Genomic DNA, 24,734 nt, shown 5'->3' with positions numbered 1-24,734 from the left:
ATGGCTATAACAGAAAATCAAAGAAATACTGCTCTATTCTAAAGCATTTTTTCACTGGTCAATAGTGTTTTTTCATTTACATTTTTATTTAAAAAAAAATTGCCTTTTTTTTTTTTTACTAATTTAAACAGGAAGTGCAAGTGTAGGCTCTCACCTCCATTGTGCATGTGTGATTTATGTTGTAATTATCTTGTGACATTGGCCTGGGTCAAACAGTAACTCATACGATTTACTGTAGGGGTTTATTCCGAGTTGGTCGCAGTTTTTGCTATTTTAGCAAAAACTGTGGGGCTAATTCAGACATGATTGCACGCACAGCAGCCGATCAGTTCTGAACTGCACATGCACCAGGCAGCTGACGGCTGTATTAGCCCTGCGATCGTCCCTGCCTGATTGACAGGCAGAGGCGGTCGCTGTGCAGGCCGGTGGCATTCGGCCGCCGTTTAGGGGGCGCAGTCCGGGCAACGCAGGCGTGCGTGATGTCACATGCAGCTGCTGCGACCTGAGCAGCGATGACCAGCTCCTGCCAGGGCACAGGAGCTGCGCTGGTAGGGAGCGACTCTACCAGTACAAAAGCATTGCCGCTGTGCGATGCTTTTGTACTTGTGCGGGGAGGGTAGGGCCTGACATGCGGGGCGGACTAGCCATGTGCTGGACGTCCACCCGCATGTCAGGGAAGCTGATCGTAGATGTGCAAAATTTAGCACATCTACGATCAGTCTGAATCACTCCCTGTGACCGCTAAAATCGCATGCTGGGGGCTGCTTAGCACAAGGCAAGCCCGCCCAGCATGTGTGACGCCGCCCAGGGATGCGATCGCAATTTAATTGCGGTTGCAACGCAAAAAGCTTCAAATAGAGGTTGACACGAGCCTATGCAGCCTGGCTGCGTAGTCAGGCGCACCGTCGCCATGTTTCCGATCACAGGAAACAGAGGCGACGTCGTCGGCTTGCCCCCAAACAACCACGACGCACCTGTGTTTCCTGGGCTACTCTCTCCCAACGCCACTTCACCGCCCCCGGACGCTCACTGCCAGTCAATCATGATGCAGTCACATCCTTCCGCAACATGATAGCTCATGCACTGCGGCCACTGCATGTGCACAGATGTCCGAAAACCGCCCGTTTTGCAGACATCTCTGCATCCACCTCTGAATAGCTTTCAGACACTGGGTAGTGATCACTGGTGCATGGTATTGATTACAATAAAGCATTGTTATGTTTGTAGCCAGGGAAAACCGCTTACAGAATCATATCACAGAAAATGACACATTAAGGATTTCTGCAGAAAACTGCTCTTAAACATTTCTGAAATCAGTAGATGTAGATCATACAGTAATATGAGAATTGCTGTTATTTAACTAATGTTACAAATCTTAATTAATGAGTACAATAAAATTGCAGGGCTAAAAATTAAAACTCACTATTTTATTATGATTCTGTGAGCATTCCAAGGGCGTAATGTCGTTATGTCGTTTTATTGTTTTTTGCACACGTTTTTTAATACACTGGGATGTTATATTTCCCTCCCACAAAACTGAAGCAATTTAAATGTCCTCTTTCACTTTACTTGTCGAGCAGAAACATTAACACTTTCTTGCCTGTGCCTTGTCCCAATAGAAGCATTTCTGATACCTTTATGTGCATCACAGCTAGGCATGCTGGGAAACTATAAGTTCCAGGATGACCTGACAAGGTCTGGTCGAGAGGACATATGCAGCCTTATGTATATAAATTATTTCTGGATATGACTGCCATGGAAATGTATTTAGGAGAGATGCTGTCCACTTCCAGGGAAAGGTTCACGACCTGGGGGTTTGATGATACAATTCATACGAATTGCATCATTGTGACCCTATCCTCTGCTGTAAAATCGGTGGAGCCACCATGATGTGATAGTGAAGCCACGCCCACAACACTTAAGACATGTTAAAGTATAACGCATATGCTCTCAGACCTCGTATGTACTCCACAACTGCCCCACATGCTCTTCAGACCACCCAACATGATACTCAGGCCCCTTAGATTTCTGTCACACCTATGACCACATACCTCTCACACTTTCCTCCCATGTGCCTATTACACCATCCTCTACATCACAGGTTCTCAAACTCGGTCCTCAGGACCCCACACAGTGCATGTTTTGTAGGTAACCCAGCAGGTGCACAGGTGCATTTATTACTCACTGACACATTGTAAAAGGTCCGCAGGTGGAGCTAATTATTTCACTTGTGATTCTGTGAGGTATGCAAAACATGCACCGTGTGGGGTTTTCCAGGTTTCTTCACAGAATCACAAGTGAAATAATCAGCTCCACCTGTAGATCTTTTGAAATGTGAAAGTGAGTAATGAATACACCTGTGCATCTGCTGGATGATCTGGAAAACAGAAACTGTGTGAGGTCCTGAGGACCGAGTTTGAGAACCACTGGAATAGATGCATAGTATTTCCGGATATCCTGGCACCCTTATTTACTGTGTAACAGCTAATGTATATGGTATTCCAAATGGGTGAAATTCAAAATTGCATGGGGATGTATGAAAAACGTTTGTGTGGCTTTTGTTGCAGAACACTGCTGACTGGAATCGCCTCCTGTAGGTATTATTATTATTATTATTATTATTATTATTACTACTACCAGTTATTTCTATAACGCACACATATTCCGCAGCGCTTTACAGAGAATATTTGTCCCAGTGGAGCTTACAATCTATATTCCCTATCACATGCACACACATTCACGCTAGAGTTAATTTTGTTGGGAGCCAATTAACCTACAAGTATATTTTTGGATTGTGGGAGAAAACCGGAGTACCCGGAAGAAACCCACGCAAGTACAGGGAGAATATACAAACTCCACACAGTTAGGGCCATGGTGGGAATTGAACCCATGACCTCAGGTATACTGAGTCCCTCCAAGGTCTACAGTATGTGATGCTGTTGTGCAGCTCAACACAAATCTTTCCTCTCATGATTTATATTGATTCGCTGTAGTTGCTGTATAGGTTCCTACAAACAGATTGAGAACTGCAGAAGCGCCTGCTGACTTGTTTCTCTGCAGTACATTCACCGTGCACTATCTTTGTCTCCAGTGCACCTCCACTAACATTCTGTGACCCTGGCTAGGGCCGCCGAGAGTGGGGGGGTGTCCAAATTGGGAAAGGCATTGCCAAACTCTCTCTACAAACTGTGCCAAAAATGCTTCACTCAGTACTGCAACATGGTCCTTTCTGTCTGATCTTCCCTGAGTGCTAGGTCATTGAGTGCTACTGTCAATATCCATCACTCAGTTGTATAAATATAGAATTGTTTGATTTTCAGTGTACAGCGTATTTTATGTTTGAACTTCTTTTACATATTGTACATTGTGTTTTTCTCTGTACAATGCTATGGACCCTTGGTGGCGCCATATAAATAAAAGATAATTCTATGTCATCCAAAATATTTGAAAAATGTACCTTTACAATATATTTATCCTGATACCAGTACCATTAATTGTTCATCCAACTCATAGAACTTTGTATTCTTATTTGGCAATGATTACAGTATGTGATTTTTTTTTTACTAGTACTCAGAGGGCGAGATTCAAATCTCCGCCCCCTATCACGCCCACCGGCAGTATTCTAATGTTACTGCAGACGGGCGCAACACGCTCATATCAGCTCACTAGCGATCTGATATGCGCGTAAAGAGACTTTCTCTTATGTCCTAGAGGATGCTGGGGACTCCGTAAGGACCATGGGGGTATAGACGGGCTCCGCAGGAGACATGGGCACCTATAAAGAACTTTTAGTATGGGTGTGCACTGGCTCCTCCCTCTATGCCCCTCCTCCAGACCTCAGTTAGATCTTGTGCCCAGAGGAGATAGGGTGAATTACAGGGAGCTCTCCTGAGTTTTCTGTGTAAAAGAATTTTGTTAGGTTTTTTATTTTCAGGGAGCACTGCTGGCAACAGACTCCCTGCGTCGTGGGACTGAGGAGAGAGAAGCTGCCCTACTTAAATGATAGGATCTACTTCTTAGGCTACTGGACACCATTAGCTCCAGAGGGAGTTGGAACACAGGTCTCACCCTGGGGTTCGTCCAGGAGCCGCGCCGCTGTCCTCCTCACAGAACCGGAAGATAGAAGCCGGGTGAGTATGTAAAGAAAAGAAGACTTCAAGGCGGCAGAAGACTTCAGATCTTCATGAGGTAAGCGCGCAGCGGTAACGCTGCGTGCCATTGCTCCCACACAACACACACAGGCACAGATGGGTGCAGGGCGCAGGGGGAGGGGGGGGGAGGGGGGGGGGCGCCCTGGGCAGCAATAAACCTCGTTTTTGGCACAAATATATATATTAGGCTGCGGAGGCAGCAAATAGACGATCCCCCGACATTTTTATGATATTGAAGCGGGACCAAAGCCCGCCGCTGGAGGGGGCGGAGCTTGATCCCTCAGCACTAACCAGTGCCATTTTCTCCACAGAAGCTGCAGAGAACTCTGGCTCCCCGGACTCTCCCCTGCTGAACTCATCAGAGGGCTGAAAAAAAGAGGAAGGGGGCACATTTCAAGCGCAGTGAGTGGAAATAGCATTGGCATTATATATAAAAGCGCTATCTGGGTTTTCCAGTGTCAGTTTGGCGCTGGGTGTGTGCTGGCATACTCTCTCTCTGTCTCTCCAAAGGGCCTGGTTGGGGAATTGTCCCCGTTTAGTTATATCCCTGTGTGTGTGGGGGGTCGGTACGTGCGTGTCGGCATGTCTGAAGCGGAAGGCTTATCAAAGGAGGAGGTGGAGGAGATGAGTGGTGTGTCCCCGTCGACTCAGGAATGGATGGATATGTGGCATATGTTAAATGCAAGTGTAGCATCATTGCATAAGAGGCTAGACAAAGCAGAATCCAGGGAGACATCAGGAGGTCAATCCACGGATTGGACCGACTCACAGGGCCCGTCAGGGTCTCAAAAGCGTCCCTGGTCACAAATTGTGGACACAGATACCGACACGGACTCTGATTCCAGTGTCGACTATGATGATACTAGATTGCACCCTACGGTGGCAAAAACTATTCAGTATATGATTATTGCAATTAAAGATGTTTTGCATATCACAGACGACCCCTCTGTTCCCGACACGAGGGTGCGCATGTATAAGGAAAAGAAACCTGTGGTAAACTTTCCTCCATCTCATGAACTTAATGAGTTATTTGAAAAAGCTTGGGAATCTCCAGATAAGAGACTGCAGATTCCCAAAAGGGTTCTTATGGCGTACCCTTTCCCTACACAGGACAGGGCACGTTGTGAATCCTCTCCCATAGTGGACAAGACTCTAACACGCCTGTCCAAGAAGGTGGCGCTGCCGTCTCCAGATACAGCGGCCCTCAAGGACCCTGCGGACCGCAGCAGGAGACTACATTAAAGTCTATTTATACACATACTGGTACTTTACTTAGACCGGCAATTGCGTCGGCATGGTTATGTAGTGCGGTTGCAGCTTGGACAGATACCCTGTCTGCTGACCTTGATACCCTAGATAGGGATACTATTTTGCTAACTTTAGCACATATTAAAGACGCAGTCTTATATATGAGAGACGCTCAAAGAGACATTGGCCCTCATTCCGAGTTGATCGCTCGCAAGGCGATTTTAGCAGAGTTGCTCACGCTAAGCCGCCGCCTACTGGGAGTGTATCTTAGCATCTTAAAATTGCGAACGATGTATTCGCAATATTGCGATTACAAACTACTTAGCAGTTTCAGAGTAGCTCCACACTTACTCGGCATCTGCGATCAGTTCAGTGCTTGTCGTTCCTGGTTTGACGTCACAAACACACCCAGCGTTCGCCCAGACACTCCCCCGTTTCCCCGGCCACTCCTGCGTTTTTTCCGGAAACGGTAGCGTTTTTTCCCGCACGCCCATAAAACGGCCTGTTTCCGCCCAGTAACACCCATTTCCTGTCAATCACACTACGATCGCCGGAGCAATGAAAAAGCCGTGAGTAAAAATACTATCTCCATTGTAAAATTACTTGGCGCAGTCGCAGTGCGAATATTGCGCATGCGTACTAAGCGGAATTTCACTGCGATGCGATGAAAAATACAGAGTGAACGACTCGGAATGAGGGCCATTGATTCCAATGCCATGGCTATTTCAGCGAGACGATCCTTATGGACCCGCCAATGGACGGGTGATGCGGATTCAAAAAAGCATATGGAGGTTTTACCCTATAAGGGTGATGTGTTGTTTGGGGATGGGCTCGCAGACCTGGTTTCCACAGCTACCGCAGGTAAATCTTCCTTTTTACCTTTTGTTTCCCAACAGCAAAAGAAAACTCCACAGTATCGGATGCAGTCCTTTCGGTCGCAAAAGCCCAGAAGAGGTCGGGGCTCCCCCTTCCTTGCCAGAGGTAAGGGTAGAGGGAAAAGATCACCTGCCGCAGCGGGTTCCCAGGAACAGAAGTCCTCCCCGGCTTCTACAAAATCCACTGCATGACGCTGGGGCTCCCCTGCGGGAGTCCGCACCGGTGGGGGCACGCCTTCAACTCTTCAGCCAGGTCTGGGTTCGGTCAAACGTAGATCCTTGGGCGATGGAGATAGTTTCCCAAGGCTACAAGCTGGAATTCGAAGAGGTGCCCCCACGCCGATTTTTCAAGTCGCCCTTACCAGCTTCTACCCCAGTGCGAGAAGTAGTGTTAGCTGCAATTCAAACGCTGTGTCAACAGCAAGTGATTATAGGGGTTCCCCTGAGCCAACAGGGAAACGGGTACTATTCGACCCTCTTTGTGGTCCCGGAGCCGGATGGTTCGGTCAGGCCCATTTTAAATCAAAAATCCCTAAATCTGTACTTGAAACGTTTCAAATTCAAGATGGAATCACTCCGAGCTGTAATAGCCTGCCTGGAAGGGGGGGATTTTATGGTGTCACTGGACATAAAGGATGCTTACCTTCATGTCCCCATATATCCCGCTCATCAGGAGTACCTGAGATTCGCGGTACAGGATTGTCATTTCCAGTTTCAGACGTTGCCGTTTGGGCTTTCAACGGCCCCAAGGATTTTCACCAAGATAATGGCGGAAATGATGGTGATCCTGCGCAGGCAAGGAGTCACAATTATCCCATACTTGGACGATCTCCTGATAAAGGCGAAATCAAAAGATCGATTACTGTAGAACGTGTCACTCTCCAGCAACACGGTTGGATTCTCAATCTGCCAAAGTCACAGTTGGTTCCAACAACTCGACTATCGTTCCTAGGCATGATACTAGACACGGAACGAAAGAAGGTTTTTCTCCCGTTGGAAAAAGCCCAGGACCTCCCAGAACATGGTCAGAGACCTGCTAAAGCCAAAAAGAGTGTCAGTTCATCAATGCACTCGAGTTCTGGGGAAAATGGTGGCAGCCCACAGGTTCCATGCAAGGACGTTTCAATGGGACCTTCTGGACAAGTGGTCCGGGTCCCATCTACAAATACATCGGAGAATAACACTGTCCCCCAGGGCCAGGGTGTCTCTCCTATGGTGGCTGCAAAGTGCTCACCTTCTAGAGGGTCGCAGGTTCGGCATTCAGGACTGGGTTCTGGTAACCACGGACGCGAGCCTCCGAGGATGGGGAGCTGTCACCCAAGGAAGAAACTTTCAAGGACTATGATCAAGCCAGGAGTCCTGTCTGCACATCAACGTGCTGGAATTAAGGGCCATATACAACGGCCTTCGACAAGCGAAGGGTCTTCTTCGCAACCTACCGGTTCTGATTCAATCAGACAAAGTCACAGCCGTGGCTCATGTGAACTGCCAAGGCGGGACAAGGAGCAGAGTCGCGATGGCGGAAGCCACCAGGATTCTTCGCTGGGCGGAAAATCACGTAAGCGTTCTGTCAGCTGTCTTCATTCCGGGAGTGGACAACTGGGAAGCAGACTTCCTCAGCAGACACGATCTCCATCCAGGAGAGTGGGGACTTCATCAAGAAGTCTTTGCAGAGATAACGGGTCTCTGGGGAGTTCCTCAAATAGACATGATGGCGTCACGCCTCAACAAGAAGCTTCGGAGGTACTGTGCTAGGTCCCGGGACCCTCAGGCAATAGCAGTAGACGCTCTGGTAACGCCATGGGTGTTCCAGTCAGTCTATGTGTTTCCTCCTCTGCCTCTCATCACAAATGTGTTGAGGATCATAAGACGGAAAAGAGTACAGACAATACTCATTGTTCCAGACTGGCCTCGAAGGGCCTGGTACTCGGATCTTCAGGAGATGCTCGCAGAAGATCCTTGGCCTCTTCCGCTAAGGGAGGACCTGTTACAGCAGGGTCCCTGCACGTTCCAAGACTTACCGAGGTTACGTTTGACGGCATGGCGGTTGAACGCCGGATCCTAGCTGAGAAGGGTATTCCGGAGGAGGTCATACCTACTCTAATAAAGGCTAGGAAGGAGGTGACGGCGAAACATTATCACCATATCTGGAGGAAGTATGTATCTTGGTGTGAAGCCAAGAATGCTCCTACGGAAGATTTCCACCTGGGCCGTTTTCTCCACTTTCTACAGACAGGAGTGGATATGGGCCTGAAGTTAGGCTCTGTTAAGGTACAGATTTCGGCCTTATCGATATTCTTTCAGAAGGAATTGGCTTCTCTTCCAGAAGTCCAGACTTTTGTGAAGGGCGTGCTACACATCCAGCCTCCTTTTGTGGCCCCAGTGGCGCCATGGGACCTGAACGTGGTGTTACAGTTCCTTAAGTCACACTGGTTTGAACCCCTTAAAACGGTTGAGTTGAAATTTCTCACCTGGAAGGTGGTCATGTTATTGGCCTTAGCTTCGGCAAGGCGGGTGTCTGAATTGGCGGCATTGTCTCACAAGAGCCCCTACTTGATTTTTCATGTGGATAGAGCAGAATTGAGAACTCGTCCTCAATTTTTACCTAAGGTGGTGTCTTCATTTCATATGAACCAACCTATCGTGGTGCCTGTGGCTACGAGTGACTTGGAGGATTCCATGTCCCTGGATGTAGTCAGGGCCTTAAAGATTTATGTAGCCAGGACGGCTAGGGTTAGGAAAACAGAGGTTCTGTTTGTCCTGTATGCAGCCAACAAGATTGGCGCGCCTGCTTCAAAGCAGACTATTGCTCGCTGGATCTGTAACACGATTCAGCAGGCTTATGTTACGGCTGGATTGCCGTTACCACATTCAGAAAAGGCCCATTCCGCTAGGAAGGTGGGCTCTTCTTGGGCGGCTGCCCGAGGCATCTCGGCATTACAGCTTTGCCGAGCGGCGACTTGGTCGGGTTCAAACACTTTTGCTAAATTCTACAAGTTTGATACCCTGGCTGATGAGGACCTAGCATTTGCTCAGTCGGTGCTACAGAGTCATCCGCACTCTCCCGCCCGATTGGGAGCTTTGGTATAAACCCCATGGTCCTTACGGAGTCCCCAGCATCCTCTAGGACGTAAGAGAAAATAAGATTTTAAACCTACCGGTAAATCTTTTTCTCCTAGTCCGTAGAGGATGCTGGGCGCCCGTCCCAGTGCGGAAGATCTGCAAGACTTGTATATAGTTATTGCTTACATAAGGGTTATGTTACAGTTGGAATCGGTCTTGGACCGGTGCTGTTGTTTGTTCATACTGTTAACTGGCTTTGGGTATTCCAGGTTATATGGTATGATTGGTGTGGGCTGGTATGAATCTTGCCCTTAGATTAACAAAATCCTTTCCTCGTATTGTCCATCTCCTCTGGGCACAGTTCTCTGAGGTCTGGAGGAGGGGCATAGAGGGAGGAGCCAGTGCACACCCATACTAAAAGTTCTTTATAGGTGCCCATGTCTCCTGCGGAGCCCGTCTATACTCCATGGTCCTTACGGAGTCCCCAGCATCCTCTACGGACTAGGAGAAAAAGATTTACCGGTAGGTTTAAAATCTTATTTTTCACGATCGTGCCTATTACTTTAGTTGGGTTTAGGTGCTTTGCGCGCCTAAACAGGACCATAATGGATGTGATCAGCGCGATAACGGGGGGCATTTGAATATCGCCCTGCTATCTCCCATCACTTTAGACATGAGATCGGGGGTGCGCTAAGATTAGAATTCTCCCCAGAGATTTGAAAATGTATCTCTGAGATGTGAATAGGGTTGTATAGAGTGCGGCTCTGTTGTGTGCTTGGTAATGATAGACTCTCTTTGGGTTCTGTGTTCCATTTATAGGGTTAAATGTAATTTGAGTTCCTCAATGGGCTTGTGTGGCAAAGAACATAAATATGCCGGATAATTGAGTGACTGCAGTGTGTATCCATACACTATTAATTTGTCACGGTCACTGATCGCAGCCCTGGAAAGGGGACACTACATTCCCTTGTAATCAAATGCCCCAAAACCAGTGTTGGCCATAGATGTATGGCCGTGTTTAACCCTTTCATCATGGTATGTGTTGCTGCAGAACAATCTGCTCTCTTCCTCTTGTACTGTAATAAGGTTATTCTGAAGGTCAAGCCCAGGCACATAAAGTATATTACCTGCAGCAGGTGTAGACTAGGATTTTATTGCTGACCATTAATGCGACACTTAATTTTTCTACCTACTAGAAAGACACATGCTCTTAGGCCGAAAAAGACATTATTGTGAGCAAAGACCATTTATACTCCGGAATGTGTAGTATATTATGCACAGCAAGAAGCAAAAGTTCTCACTATAAAGATATGCAGTATACTGACAATTATGGTACAGGAGACAAAGAGAAACATCTCTGTTCCATTGTCCGTAGTTATAGTACAATAAGAACAGCTTTAACAATATAACAACCGTCACATCCTAATATAAAGCACAGCAGCCACTAGTTCATTATAAGCGGTGGGAACTTTGGGGGTCATTCCGAGTTGATCGCACGTAGCAACTTTTTGCTGCTCGTGCGATCAACTAGACGCCGCCTATGGGGGAGTGTATTTAGCATAGCAGGGCTGCGATTGCTTGTGCTATGCTAAAAAAGTTTTGTGTAATAGAAGACTAGCCCTGCAGTTACTTACCCTGTGTAATGAATCCAGCGTTGAAGGTCCCGGAATTGACGTCAGACATCCGCCCTCCAAACGCCTCAACACGCCTGCGTTCGGCTCTCCAAGTCCGGAAAATGGTGAGTAGACGCCCCGATCCGCCTCCCGCCTGTGAATCTTCTTGCGGTCCGTGCTGTGACCGCTTTCTTCGTTCCCTGCGTCGTTGCCCAGCGACTGCCGTCGCTGAGAATCAATGCACCTGCGCATTGCGTCCGCTATGCATGCGCAGAACCGACCTATTCGCACCGCTGCGATTAACCGCAGCGTGCGAACGGGTCGGAATGACCTCCCTTGTTGCAGATGTTCTCTTGATATGCACAGAAACCACAAAACTAATTCCCTGGGAAATGAAGATAATATAGGGAAAAGTTGTATTTCTTTATCTAGCTTTTGGTAGGGGACCCAAGCGTAATTTGTCCATTTTTTTTAAATACCCCCCAAAAGCATCTCACAATGTGCAATGTTCAATTGTTTATCGCTCTCGATCTTCCATCTAAAGTGATGGGAGATTGGTGGGAGGTGATATTCAATTGTTTCTTTTATTGCGCTTGTCACGCCCAGAGAGGTCCGGTTTAGCCGCGTAAAGTGGCTAAACCCGACCAAACCATTTGAGCACTCAAACGGGTCACACGTCGTTTATTTCAGCTTGCCACCTCTGAGGGGTGCGATCTGAAATGCCGGTGCTGGCAGCCGATCGCGCCCAAATGGGACAACAATTGAATAGCTCAGCTGGGCACCATCTACTGGCTGCCAGCAAGAGAAACAATTGAATATCGCCCAATGGAATTAAAAGTATTACACATATCAAAGAACCAAACAGGGAAAGTAGCTCAATCATTCTGGAGAAACTTATCACATGCTAGAAAAGGGGAGGGGTCACAGCAAACAGAGAGGGGGGTGCTTCCGCGCCTCCCCTTGTGCCCCTCCCAGCACACTGACTAAAATCCGCAACAATACCCGAACCTATCTGGTAATAGAGTTTCAGAGTTATTTGTTACATGAATTTGCAAATACATGGAAAGCTGCTGAACCACGTCACGGCTTCTCTGATATCAGCAGTCCTACACTACCTAATAGCAGGTATTAGTGTGCTGGTGGGATACCAGGAAGGGGAGCACCCCCCTGTCTGTTTACTAAACCTCATATAGTCTGAGGATTGTCCGTAACATAAACTATAACCTTAACACTTAATTATAATAAATAAAGACACAGAGACTTGAATTTGGCAGAAATTGTTAGCTATTTATTTAAGTGAACCATTAACTGTGAATAATTAAACTAAAGTATGGTGGCCAGAAAGAACGGCTAAACAACTCTATCCCATAGATAACTATCTTATAAAAAGGAACTGACGTAAACCTTCCAACAAACAAATAGGTATCCGCTCAACCTCCATCCTGACTACCCACCCGTGAAGGTGATGAGGCTGCCACCCGTGAAGGCGGTCCAGCAGATGTAAAACCAGTCAGCGAAGGAGAGCGCACCTAAAATCAACAACCAAATGACCTCCAATTCACTCTTTAATCCAACAAATGTTAACTTGCCGTTCTTTCCCGCCAACAGCGAAGTTCTGTTCCACAGAAACTACGCACCGCCACCATACCCCTAACCTACCGAACCAACCACCGAAAACAGATCCTCCAAAAACATAGATAGTCCCTGTCCTGTCAAGTGCACACCATCTGGTATAAACAAGTAGAAGTGCCGAAACTTGATCCGCTGATGCCAAACCACAGCACCGCCATGGGCCACCACAAACTTAGCCACCGCGGCATTCACCTTCCGGCGAGCCACATTGATCGCTCGACAATCCACCACTCCACGCCAACACAACCGCGGCACCATACAATACCAGATAAGCCTACAGCCTGGCCAAGCGCCCGAAATCACTTGCAGATCCTGAATAATGGCCAATCGAAGATTCACTGCCTTCCTCCTACCTAGGTCGTTCCCTCCTAAGTGAATCACCAACAGTTTGGGGATGCCAAACCGCTGAACCTGCTCCATAAGCTTCGCTTTCAGGTCATGCCAAAGCATACCACGCACACCTATCCACCGCACATCATCCGAACCCACAAAGCAAGGAGCCCCTTCCGTAGCCAAAAATTTGGCTGCCCAATAAACATAGGAATGGCCAATCACCCACACATCACACACATCCACCCGCCAACCTAAAAGGGGAAAAACAGATAAACAAATGTGAATATGGGAGATAAAACCAAACCCAGCCCAGAACAGGAACCAACTATCAGAACGAGGATCTGCCAAAAAGAAAAATTTGAATAGAGGACTATAACTTTCCTCTTGAACAAGCTTCAGGCCAATCGAAGCAACAGAAAGACACACAAGGAAAAAACAAAATAACAAAAAGGGGGGGGGGTTAGAGCTGGGAGGGGGGGGGGGGGGGTTTGGGGGGAACACAGAATAACTCGGCTGGAGGTGAAACGTAAAAACCTGCTGAGGAACTTGTAATTAGTGGCGAGTAGCTAGCCATCCGAGTAGGGAGGACAGGGGAGACAAACAATACAGTACGAACACGCTGAACTGAAACACACAATGCAGTAACACAAACATGTTAGTAGAACAAACTCGCTTACGCAACAACGGGCCGAATGTAACGCTTATAAGCCGCCGACTTCCAGCGGCCCAAAGCCTTAATTTCGTCCACGGCGCACCCTGCAGATGCTGCGGTAGTGGCGGCCCCTATTCTAAAGGAATGGGAACCAAAGTCCCTAGGCGAGAGGCCCAAACTGGACAGGCAGCGCCGCATCATCCATGTAAACTGGTACTTCGTCAATGGCGACCCGTCGTAATGCAGGAGCCAAGACCCTTCAGACGAGGGCCTGACCTCCGCATACCGATCAGCCAATGCCACCGGACAACAGTCCCCACCACCCGATGGTGTCAAAGTGAGCCAATGCCCTCTACCCATCTGATCAGTTTTTGAGCGGCGCAGCCTGCACAGCACGGACCCCCCACCCACAATAACATCCGCGCGCCGCATAAAGGCCTCGGTTTTCTTAGAAGCCGCAACCAGCTCAGAAACCCTGAATGCACCATGGAACGCCATGGAAAAGGCCAGCTGAAACAGGAGCGTTTCAAAACGGGAGTCCGCCACCCCCGCCACCGCCCCCAAGAGGGAAGAAAGCAGGGACGCATCAATAGGGCGTCGGCCATCGGGAGGCACCGGAGCAGAACGCGCCCAACCTCTAAGCGCCCTTGCCAGCAGGAAACCCATCGTAAAATCCGGCATACCCTTCAATTTAGAATAAAAGGATATCCCGGCGAGGTACCGAGACACCACGGCCCTCGATCTCCCCGTTACGAAGAGTTGCCAAACGAAGTCTAGAAACAAGCTCTGACCCCTCTTACCTCTAGGCCCTTTGTTACGGGAAAAGTCTTCACACTCCTTCCAGGCCCTACGGTATCCAGCGAGAGTGGACGGAGCCAAAGACAGCTCTGCTAGCCCTTCCAATCCGCCATGATGACCTGCCAAACATAAGAAGGGCAGGGCAAACCTACCGAATCAGCCTCCGGGGCCAACAAACGGAACCTATCCCACTGCCCCCTGGACAAAGCGTCGGCGATCCCATTATCTACCCCGGGGACGTGTTGCGCCCGAAACAGAATATTGCAGCGCAAACAGGTTAGCACGAGCCGTGACAGCACTCGGAGGACCCGCAGGTCCTTAGCCCTTTGGTTGTTAACCGCGTGCACGACCCCCAAGTTATCGCAACGGAAGAGAATACCGCAGTCGCTCCCCCCAAACTTCCAAGGCCACCATGATCGGAAAGAGCTCCAGCAACAACAGGTCGCCGGTCAGCCCCTCCCTCGACCAAGACTCGGGCCAAGAGGCCGCGCACCAAGCCCCGTCCAGGTAACAACCGAACCCCGAGGAGCCCGCCGCATCTGTAAAAAAAACTGCAATTCGAAACTGTCAACGAGCGGGGCCATCCAGATCCGTACACCATTGAAATCCGCCAGGAACGAAACCCACATAGCGAGGTCCTGCCTAATCTCTGCCGAGAAACGGACAAAATGGTGCGGCCTGGACACCCCGGCCGTGGACCGCTCCAACTTCCGGCAAAAAACCCTGCCCATGGGAATCACCCGACAGGCAAAGTTCAACCGACCTAAGAGGGATTGCGCCTCCCGCAAAGTAACCTTACTTCGTTCCGAGCACTGCGCAATGGACTCCCGTAGCTGCACGACCTTGTCCTGAGGCAGCCGGCACGCCCCCGCGACCGTATCGATCTCGATACCTAAAAAGGACAAGCAGTAGAGGGGCCCCTCCATTTTATCCTCGGCCACCGGGACGCCAAAATGCCCCAGCAATGCCCGCAGCGAGAACAGCAGGAAACCACAGCGAGGAGAATGCGCGGGCCCCATGCACAAAAAATCATCCAGGTAATGTGCAATCCCGCTACCTCCGCAAGAAAACTCCACGCACCAATGTAATAAGGTGCTGAACTTTTCAAAAAAGGCTCACGAAACGGAACACCCCATAGGCAGACACTTGTCAATGAAGTATTCCTTCCCGACGCGGAAACCCATGAATCGAAACGACTCCGGGTGCAAAGGGAGCAAGCGAAAAGCCGATTCAACATCCAGCTTAGCCATGAGGGCCACCGAGCCACACTCCCGGACCAAGCCCAGAGCATCCTCAAAGGACTGATACACCACAATCTTCCGGCGAAATCGCATCGTTCACCGAGGACCCCGATGGATAAGACAAATGCCGAATTAGCCGAAACTTACCCGGAGCCTTTTTGGGCACAACCCCCACCGGGGAAATAATCAAATCCTCGATAGGTGGCTGCGCAAAGGGGCCCGCCATTCTCCCTAGGCGAACCTCCTGTTCCACTTTACCTCGAAGCACGTCAGGGAAATCCCGGGCAGACTGCAGGTTCCTGGCGGCCCGAACTAAAACATCCCCCACCACAGGCAAACGAAAACCCGACGCAAAACCCTCCCGCAGAAATCTTGCGTCGTCTGTGTTTGGGTACCATCCTAACCATTTTAGCATGGCCCCCAAACGAACCGGTGACGGCGCCCTAACTAGCGGCAAGCCCACCCGTTGCTCTTCCGGCAGGGCCAGCGGCCGCCTTGGCACCAGGACGCCCCCCGCGGAAGCAATTGGAAGCAGGGTGGGATCCGTTACATTGCAAGCAAAGGTGTCGAAAACGACACCGTTGCCCAAGGGGGCACGTGGCATTGTTGAACGCGAAATACTTCCCCTTCACCGGCGTCTGCTGCGGAGAACGGGCCGCGTTCCAAGGGCGGCGCGGCGGACCCTCAACCGCTGGTCGAAACTGACTCGCCGTTGCGGCCTGCGCCACCGGCGCCCCCTTAGCCACCATCTTCACATCCTGCGCTCGCGTGACCCGCAGCCATACCTCCACATCTTTGCCTCCGAAGTCAATGACGTGTAGGCAATCGTGTTTCTGACGGAACTGTTTGTCGTATTGCAGCCACGAATCGTCCTTAGACTGACGCTGCATGTCATGCACGAGGTGAATATACCTGATGACGTTCATGTGTTCATCAGGGCGATCCTCCAAGTAGCACGCCGCGAAAACACAGAAACCCGCCAACCAGTTGTCATACGATCGAAAGGCCTCCGTCCCAATACCGCCCTTCGCGAGCACTTCCTTACCTTCCCTCTTGGTGTCCTCCGTCAACGTAAAGAGGTCGACGTATTCCCCCCGTCTAATCTTCCTCCTGCAACTCTCTCGCAATCCCCGCAAGACTGCCATGTACTCGCAGCGAACCACGCCCGGCAAATTACGCCTCCTCCTTTCCCGTCGAGAACTACCACTACTCTTCCGAGACCGCTTATCCCGGTGCCGCGCCTCACGCCGCGCGTACCTGATAGCCCTCTTCCTAGCCTTCGCGGTGCTACTAACCGCAGACTGGCACGACGAAGAAGAGGAAGATCTAATCGACGTACTGCCGTACGAGGAAGAAGAGGACCCCAGCGACATAGCAACAGTATCGGTGTCCCACTCACCGGCGAGCCCGCTTCCGGAAGGCGATACGACGGCCACGACCGGCTCCTCGTCCCGATCGCTATCCGGATCCGCACCTGAAAAAGAAGGGACAACCGCCCCCGGAGCCGAAGCCCCCCTGGCGGGAATGAAAGCAGACGCCCCCGCGGGCGATGGGGTAGTGCTACCCAGCAACGCAGCAGCGGAGCCCAGACTGCGACACGCCTGAAGAAACTGCGCCGAGGGCTGGGTCAGACGCACTTGGGGGAACGGCCGCGTCGCCCGCAGCGGGAACCGATGAAGCGCCACCCGGGGACAAAGCCGACAAAAACGGCGCAAACGCCGCCGTCATGGCCGACAGTGCCGACGCAATGGCAGAGGGATCCAGAGCCGCAGCCGCAGCTCCAGAGGTTCCCCCAGCCCCCGGGTCCACAGCTGGGATGGGTCGAACCGCGCCGGCATGCCGCCCAGGTCGGCTTCGTCGGGAACCGGCACTAGCCGCCCCAATAACCCCCGTTCCCTCCTGCGGTGCATCCTGAGCCACCGAGCTGCTCCGGCCCCCACTGGCCCCGCCCACAGGGAGAACCCGCTGCCATCTGCCACCAGCCAGAACCCCTCCGGCCCCCCGCCGTCACTACCAGAGGCCCCCGGGAGCCCCCCCCGTCAGAGCGGGGAGAGCGCCCCGGGAGTCCAGCTGCCCCACGGGCGCATGCGCGCGTCCGCGATCCGGACTGCACCAGTCTCACCGGACGGCCCGTGGAAGGTTCACCGTCCCCCTCCATAGAGGCAATCCCCTCATGCTCTGGAGAGCCTCTGGTGACTCTCAGTGGTGGAGAGCGCAGGGAATGCGCGTGCGCGCGTCCCCGCGCCGCAGCAGCCGGCGGAGAATCCACGCCAGCGGGCTCCCCGGCTGGCTCTCCCCGCCGGCTGCCCGCTGCACCCTGCACACGCCCGCCGCCGAGCCCAACTTCAGCTGCAGGCGCGCCGGAGGGGGATCCCCCGGCGGCCGCAGCCTAGCCGGCGACGGGGCGGACGCACGCGCCGCCGGGCGCGTCCGAGAACGAGCGCCCGCAGCAGCGCCAGCAGGCACAGACCCGGCCGCGAGCGGAGCGCTCCGGCCCGTTGCACCGGAGGCCGGCTCCCGAGTAGGGGCCGCATCAAGGAAGCGGGCAGGGGGGGCAGAGGAGCGGCGAGGACGGGGCATGTCAGGCAAAAGTATAATCCCGGGCAATGAGGACAGAGGGGACACAGCAACAGCAGCTATGACAAGAGCACATAAAATTAAGATGCAGCACAGCAAGAGACAAAGGGGGGTAGAGCACTCACCCTCACCACGACAAAAGCAGAAGAGGCTGACCCAGCCCCTTTCTCAGGCTTAAGAACCCATTCCACCTACCCCCAACATTCATTCCTATTGGCTAACAATAATACTCCCATAATGCCTTACCGTCCTGCCCCCAGACTAGATGAGGTTTAACCCACTCCTCTCCTATTCTGTCAATTCGTTCTCCATATCAAAGTACCCCAAATACAGATCCTGGAACTCCACTTCTACAATATTATTGGTTGCTATAGTCATCTTTTCTATTTGTTACTTTTTGTTGAATCTCCCCTTTTGACAATAGGGGCAGACTTTATGAAAACTTGGAGAGATATAAAGTACCAATCAGTTAGCTCCTAACTGTCATGTTACAGGCTGTGTTTACAAAACAGGAGCTGATTGGTTGGTACGTTATCTCTCTCCACTTTATATCTCCCCAAGCTTTTATAATTTTTCCCTTATGTCCTGCCTGAGTCCTCCTCTAGGTTCCACCCAGCGTGCTTCACTACAGTTGCCCCGGTGGCTCATGGGCACAACTGAACAGGTTCTGTTGGCTGATAGTCACAGCTGTTTTAGCCTTATAAGATGGCTTATGGGCATATTTTAGCCCAGTATGTTGGCTTTTGGGCACAGCTGATCAGTGTGGTGTTTGATCGGCACAGCCTACAGTATATAGAAATGTTTTTACCCAGTGGCCACTCCGCAGCCATTTGTACCTGCTGGGAAAACTACAGTCATTCTGGTAGTGGCTGATAGTGCTCAGCTTCCTGTCCTGAACTGACCACAAAATGGATGCTGGCCGGGGTTAGGCTGGGGCCACACATAGCGGCCAAGCGGGTCCTGCTGAACGAGACCCGCATGGCTGGGAGGGGTGTTCTGTGTGCACACGGATCCTGTTCTGCGGGATGCAGCAGAACAGGTCTTTATATGTCTCACTACCTGCTTGTAGCTGTGCAGCAGGGTTACTTCTGTCCTGCTACACCACTCTCTGCCCTGGCTGCTGCAGCACCTCTTTCTGCCCCGACTGCTGCAGCACCTCTCTCTGTCCTGGCTGCTGCAACACTTCTTTCTGCCCCGACTGCTGCCGCACCTCTCTCTGTCTTGGCTGCTGCAACACCTCTCTGTGTCCCAGCTTTTGCAGCACCTCTTTTGGCCCCAGCTGCTGCTGCATCTCTCTGCCCGTCTGTTGCAGCACCCCTCTCTGCCCCGGCTGCTACAGCACATCTCTTTACATTGATGCTGCAGCACCTCTCTCTGCCCCAGCTTTGCTGCAGCACCTCTCTCTGCATTAGAAGCTGCAGAGTAACAAGTACAAGTGGCTTTACTGTGGCATAACATGTATGAACGGCTCTACTGTGGTGTAATGTGTATAAACAGCTCTACTGTGGTGTAACATGTATAAGCGTCTCTACTATTTGTATAAAGTGTATAAGTGCCTCTACTGTGGTGTAAAGTCTATAAGCGGCTCTACTGTGTTGTGTAACAGGTATTAGGGGCTCTACTGTGTTGCGTAACCTGTATAAGGGTCCCTACTGTGTGACGTAAAAGTGTATAAGGGGTACTACAGTGTGGTGTAATGTGAATAACGGACACTACTGTGCAGTGTTATCTGAATTGGTATTATTCTGTGGCCGTGCCCCTTCCCCTTGAAGCCACTCCCCTATATTTTTGTTACACGTTTTTGGTGCTCACTGTCCCTGTTTAAAAGGGACAGTGAGCACCAAAGGAAACTGTTGCCTTGAGATCCACAAAGCCCTGTCACCAATTTTGGATTTTTCAATATTTTTTTTTTTCAAATGTAATATGGCCCCAATTCAGTACAAGGGTGGGGACGCTGAAACACACCCTTGCTACGGGCACCATGGTACCTACAATAGCTACACATCTGCATAGCACAATAGAAAATAGGACTTTTTGTGGGTATTTTATAAATAAATCCAGTAACCTGAAACTTTTTTATTTTAAGTAATTGGGCTATTGCTCAACCACAAGAGGATGAATAATATTTCCTTGAGGACAGAAATAATATTTTATATATATATATATATATATATATATATATATATAATTATGAAAGCAAAAATACTCTTAGGGTTGAAGAGAGAAGAATACCCTTCATTTCATCTTTGACACTAATCTGTGCATTTGAAAGGGTTATCTCTAATAGCAAATTGTGCTTTTTAATAAATTGTTATTAACTATATATGTGGTCATTTGTATTGCTGGTGTAATGGGATGTGAGTGGTAGCGCCCCCGATTCATTGTTTGGAAGAATATATATATATATATATATATATATATATATATATATACACATATAACACCCAGCCAACAATGTCTAACTGCCCCAAGTACTGTGGGGGTCATTCCGAGTTGATCACTCGCTAGCAGTTTTTAGCAACCGTGCAAACGCATTGCTGCCGCCCACTGGGGAGTGTATATTCACTTTGCAGAAGTGCAAACGCTTGTGCAGCAGAGCGCCTGCAAAATCTTTTTGTGCAAAACAAGACCAGTCCTGTAGTTACTCTTCGTGTCCGTTGATTCTAACGACGGTGGGCCGGCTTTTGATGTCACACACCCGCCCAGCCATGCCTGCGTTTTTCTAAGCACTCCCTAAAAACGGTCGGTTTACACCCAGAAACGCCCACTTCATGTCAATCTTCTCGCATTGTGCCGTGCGGCTGAAAGCTTCGCTAGAACCTGTGCAAAACCACAAAGGACTTTGTACCCGTACGTCGCGCGTGCGAATTGCGGTGCATGCACAGAAATGCAGATTTTTAGCCTGATCGCTGCGCTGCGAACAACGGCAGCTAGCGATCAACTCGGAATGACTACCTGTATTTGAAGTTACTCTCCAATACCATAAGGCACTGTAACCTAACATGTAACCCATCTAAACCTAGGTCAGCCAAGAACCCTGATCACCCTGATGTGACCTACAGTATATCTCTGCACAGCTAACTTTAGTCATGCAAGACTTTCCATGGCTGTAATGTTTGAGTGGACAGAGGGTATGCGGTTATTATACCGATCGTCGGGATCCCGGCGGTCACAATACAGACGCCAGGATCCTGACAGGGGCATCATACCACCGGTATACCGGTGAGGTAGGTGATTCCCCCTCTATGGGTGTCCGTGACACCCATAGAGGGAGAATAGAATCTGTGGCGAACGAAGGGCTTCGTTGCACTCGCCCCCCTACCAGCATTCCACCGCTCGGGATGCTGATGTCAGTATACCGACATTCGGCATCCCGTGCAACGGTCAATCATACCGAACCCAGACAGAGGATGCTGTAACTTTACCAGCTTTGCAAGTTCATACGCCTGCTAGCATCTTAAGCCATCTCACCAACTACCTCAATCAATCCCTGCCCCTAAGACCAGACCCTAATTATATATTTCACATTATATATATATATATACAGGTTGAGTATCCCATATCCAAATATTCCAAAATACGGAATATTCCGAAATACGGACTTTTTTGACTGAGAGTGAGATAGTGAAACCTTTGTTTTTGATGGCTCAATGTACACAAACTTTGCTTAATACACAAAGTTATTAAAAATATTGTATTAAATGACCTTCAGGCTGTGTGTATAAGGTGTATATGAAACATAAATGAATTGTGTGAATGTAGACACACTTTGTTTAATGCACAAAGTTACAAAAAATATTGGCTAAAATGACCTTCAGGCTGTGTATATAAGGTGTATATGAAACATAAATGCATTCTGTTCTTAGACTTGGGTTCCATCACCATGATATCTCTTTATGGTATGCAATTATTCCAAAATACGGAAAAATACGATATCCAAAATACCTCTGGTCCCAAGCATTTTGGATATGGGATACTCAACCTGTACAAACATATATATATCTCCACTCCGATCTTGCTGGGGCGTGTTCCTCTTCCTATTATAGCTTTTAAAAAGTTTTCTTGACTGTGCAGCATCAGTTTCACTCTCACCACATCCTGCATTCATTGAACGTACATGACACACCCGTGTCACAAACTTATCCAAGGATGTACTCATACCAAAGATGGCTACCAAACATAATAGCTGCTCTAGGCCACCCAGACCAGCAACCATCATCTCCTTGGGATAATGCATCTATTCACAGCAAGTAGAATTATAGGCCCTACACACTTACAGATTTCACTGCACGATGTGAACGTTCTCGTTCATTAATGAACGAGAACGCGTTCATATCGTTCAGTGTGTAAGCACCAACGATCAACGATGTGCGGCCCCACGCTCTTTCATCGTTGGTGCCGGGTCGCTTATGCATGCAGGCCAATATGGACAATCTCGTCCATATTAGCATGCACTGCTATGGAGCCGGGTGACCGGGGGAGTGAAGTCCCCGCCACCTCCCCATCACCGCCGTCGGGCAGCTTGGCGGCGGATCGCCGAGTGTGTAGGACCCATTAGTCTGTGCAGCCTGCCACATGCTTACAGCTTTCCTCACCCCATCCTGATTACCCGCATACCATATCTTGTTATAAGATCCTTTGCGTTTCTTCTAAAAAAAAGAATATGTCCCCAATTCCAACTGTACTGTACATGTCTGACAAGTAAATCCTGCCTCAAATTTAACCCCTGCACTACTGTCTGTCTCCTTGCATATCTTAATTCCCTCCTGTCCGATCTGACTATGGCCTGACATGTTGCTCAAATTATTATCAGTGCCCCACTGTCCATACCCGACACATCAAAATGTAGCAGCAAATTTCAACATTCTGTATGTAAATTGTAACATACTGTATTTGTGCTATACAACTTAACATTTCCAATCACATCTAATTGTTGTCAATAACCCCAGTTATCATAATACCACTGAAATACCACCCAATGTGCTATCTTTAAACATAACGATCCATATATTCCTGATCAAAAGCAAATCAATAAATCACCATTTCTTTTTGTGTGCATGCGTGTTTGCTATACTGTATTTCTCACTTTTTTTTTTAAATATCTGCAGTTTGGGCCCTAACATGTTTGCAAATTACATGACCTTCCTCTCCAAATACGCATGATAATTTTATTAAATAAACCCCACCTGGTGGCTTTGCCTTCTGTCCTGATTGTAAAGCGGTGCAACCTGAACACAAACCTAGTTTATTCCTATATTCACATCAAATAGTAATCAAACTTTTAGGCGGAAATTCTTATACTTTTCAAAAGTGCTTATATTCCCTCCAGCACGTCAAGAAACATGTGACAGCCTGGTCCCGCTAAAAGGTACAGTTGCAAAATCTTATATAAATGATCTGCCTGATGCCTTCAGGAATAAATGGAATGGGCCTAATTGAAAGGTGGACAGTATATGCAACTTTTGTATCAGCAGTTACTGAGGAATTATGCTAATGCGGCAGCAGATGGGATGTCTACTGAGGTGTCCACTGTCTGCAGCTGTAATCCACCGCTGTACGCACAAAGTCGCACCATTGAGCGGACAATGATGGCACCATAGGACTTATGAGCAACACTAGTTGTTCAGAATGTCTTTAGAAATTTGGCCACCAGAGTCAGAGGAACTGGGTCTTCCGATGCATCCCTGACATCGGCACACCCTTTCTGTCACTGCACAGGAATGCCTATCAGAACTGAATAGCTGTCCATGCAGTTCTGGTCTTCGTCTGCCAGCATTGATAATCGAGATGCATGAGCACAAGTAAAACATTAGACACTTTGAGTCTGACGTTGTTCTAGCATCTGCCTCTGAATAAGGCCCAATGTCTCCTCGACTGAAGTGCATCTCACCGCTACAGCCCAGGGTACCATGTTCTTAACCTGTAACACCTGGTCACACATTCTCAGTGAGCCAGAGAAAGCCAAGAAAACTGACATTTGCAACAGCTTGATTATCTTATACTCTGAATGCCAAACCTATCCTAACGGTTTACCCAGAGTTCTGAGGTTTTAATACCACATAGTGCTTCTGTGATCAGTTCTCGCTGCACTGTACCCATTGTGGCTTGTTCCAATACAAATTCTTCTAGCAGTTCTTTTTTTACACAAAATTTGGAAGGACAGGGCTCACCAGACACCTGTTTAAAGATGCCAATGCTGTTCCCTTAACGAACCAGTCTGCAAAATCCGTGACTGTCCCACAACTGCTGCTATTTCCCATAAACCATATGCCAAAGGAACCTCTGGTAAGTGAAGCGGAGTTGGTCTGAAGCTGGCACCAGCCGCCTTCTTATCGATCTGGAAGCAAGGTAATGCAAGAGCTACTGTATTATATACTCCTGGCATGCGCTTAGAGTGAAAGAAAATGTTCCCTTATAAAGATTCCTAAGCATTGAGCAAGGAGATGGATAAATTATTAATGGCAAGATCAAGACTCATTGTTTCAGTGAAAATACATTCTCTTGTCCTGAAAATATCTCTCAGAGAAAGCTCAAGCAGTGCCATTCTACCA

At 49.2% G+C, this 24,734-nt stretch overlaps 1 protein-coding gene across 6 annotated transcripts in view; it reads left to right on the top strand.

Moving 5' to 3' along the window:
- The window catches only part of LOC134949185 (leucine-rich repeat and fibronectin type III domain-containing protein 1-like protein), a 934,368-nt gene that overhangs the window by 303,590 nt on the left and 606,044 nt on the right, over positions 1-24,734 (top strand). The gene's annotated exons all lie outside the window — the stretch shown is intronic.

The sequence above is a fragment of the Pseudophryne corroboree genome, chromosome 8 (assembly GCF_028390025.1).
Source record: "Pseudophryne corroboree isolate aPseCor3 chromosome 8, aPseCor3.hap2, whole genome shotgun sequence".
Classification (NCBI taxonomy): domain Eukaryota; kingdom Metazoa; phylum Chordata; class Amphibia; order Anura; family Myobatrachidae; genus Pseudophryne; species Pseudophryne corroboree.
Note: the sequence above shows the minus strand (reverse complement) of the source record. Positions and strands in the feature narration are given on the sequence as shown.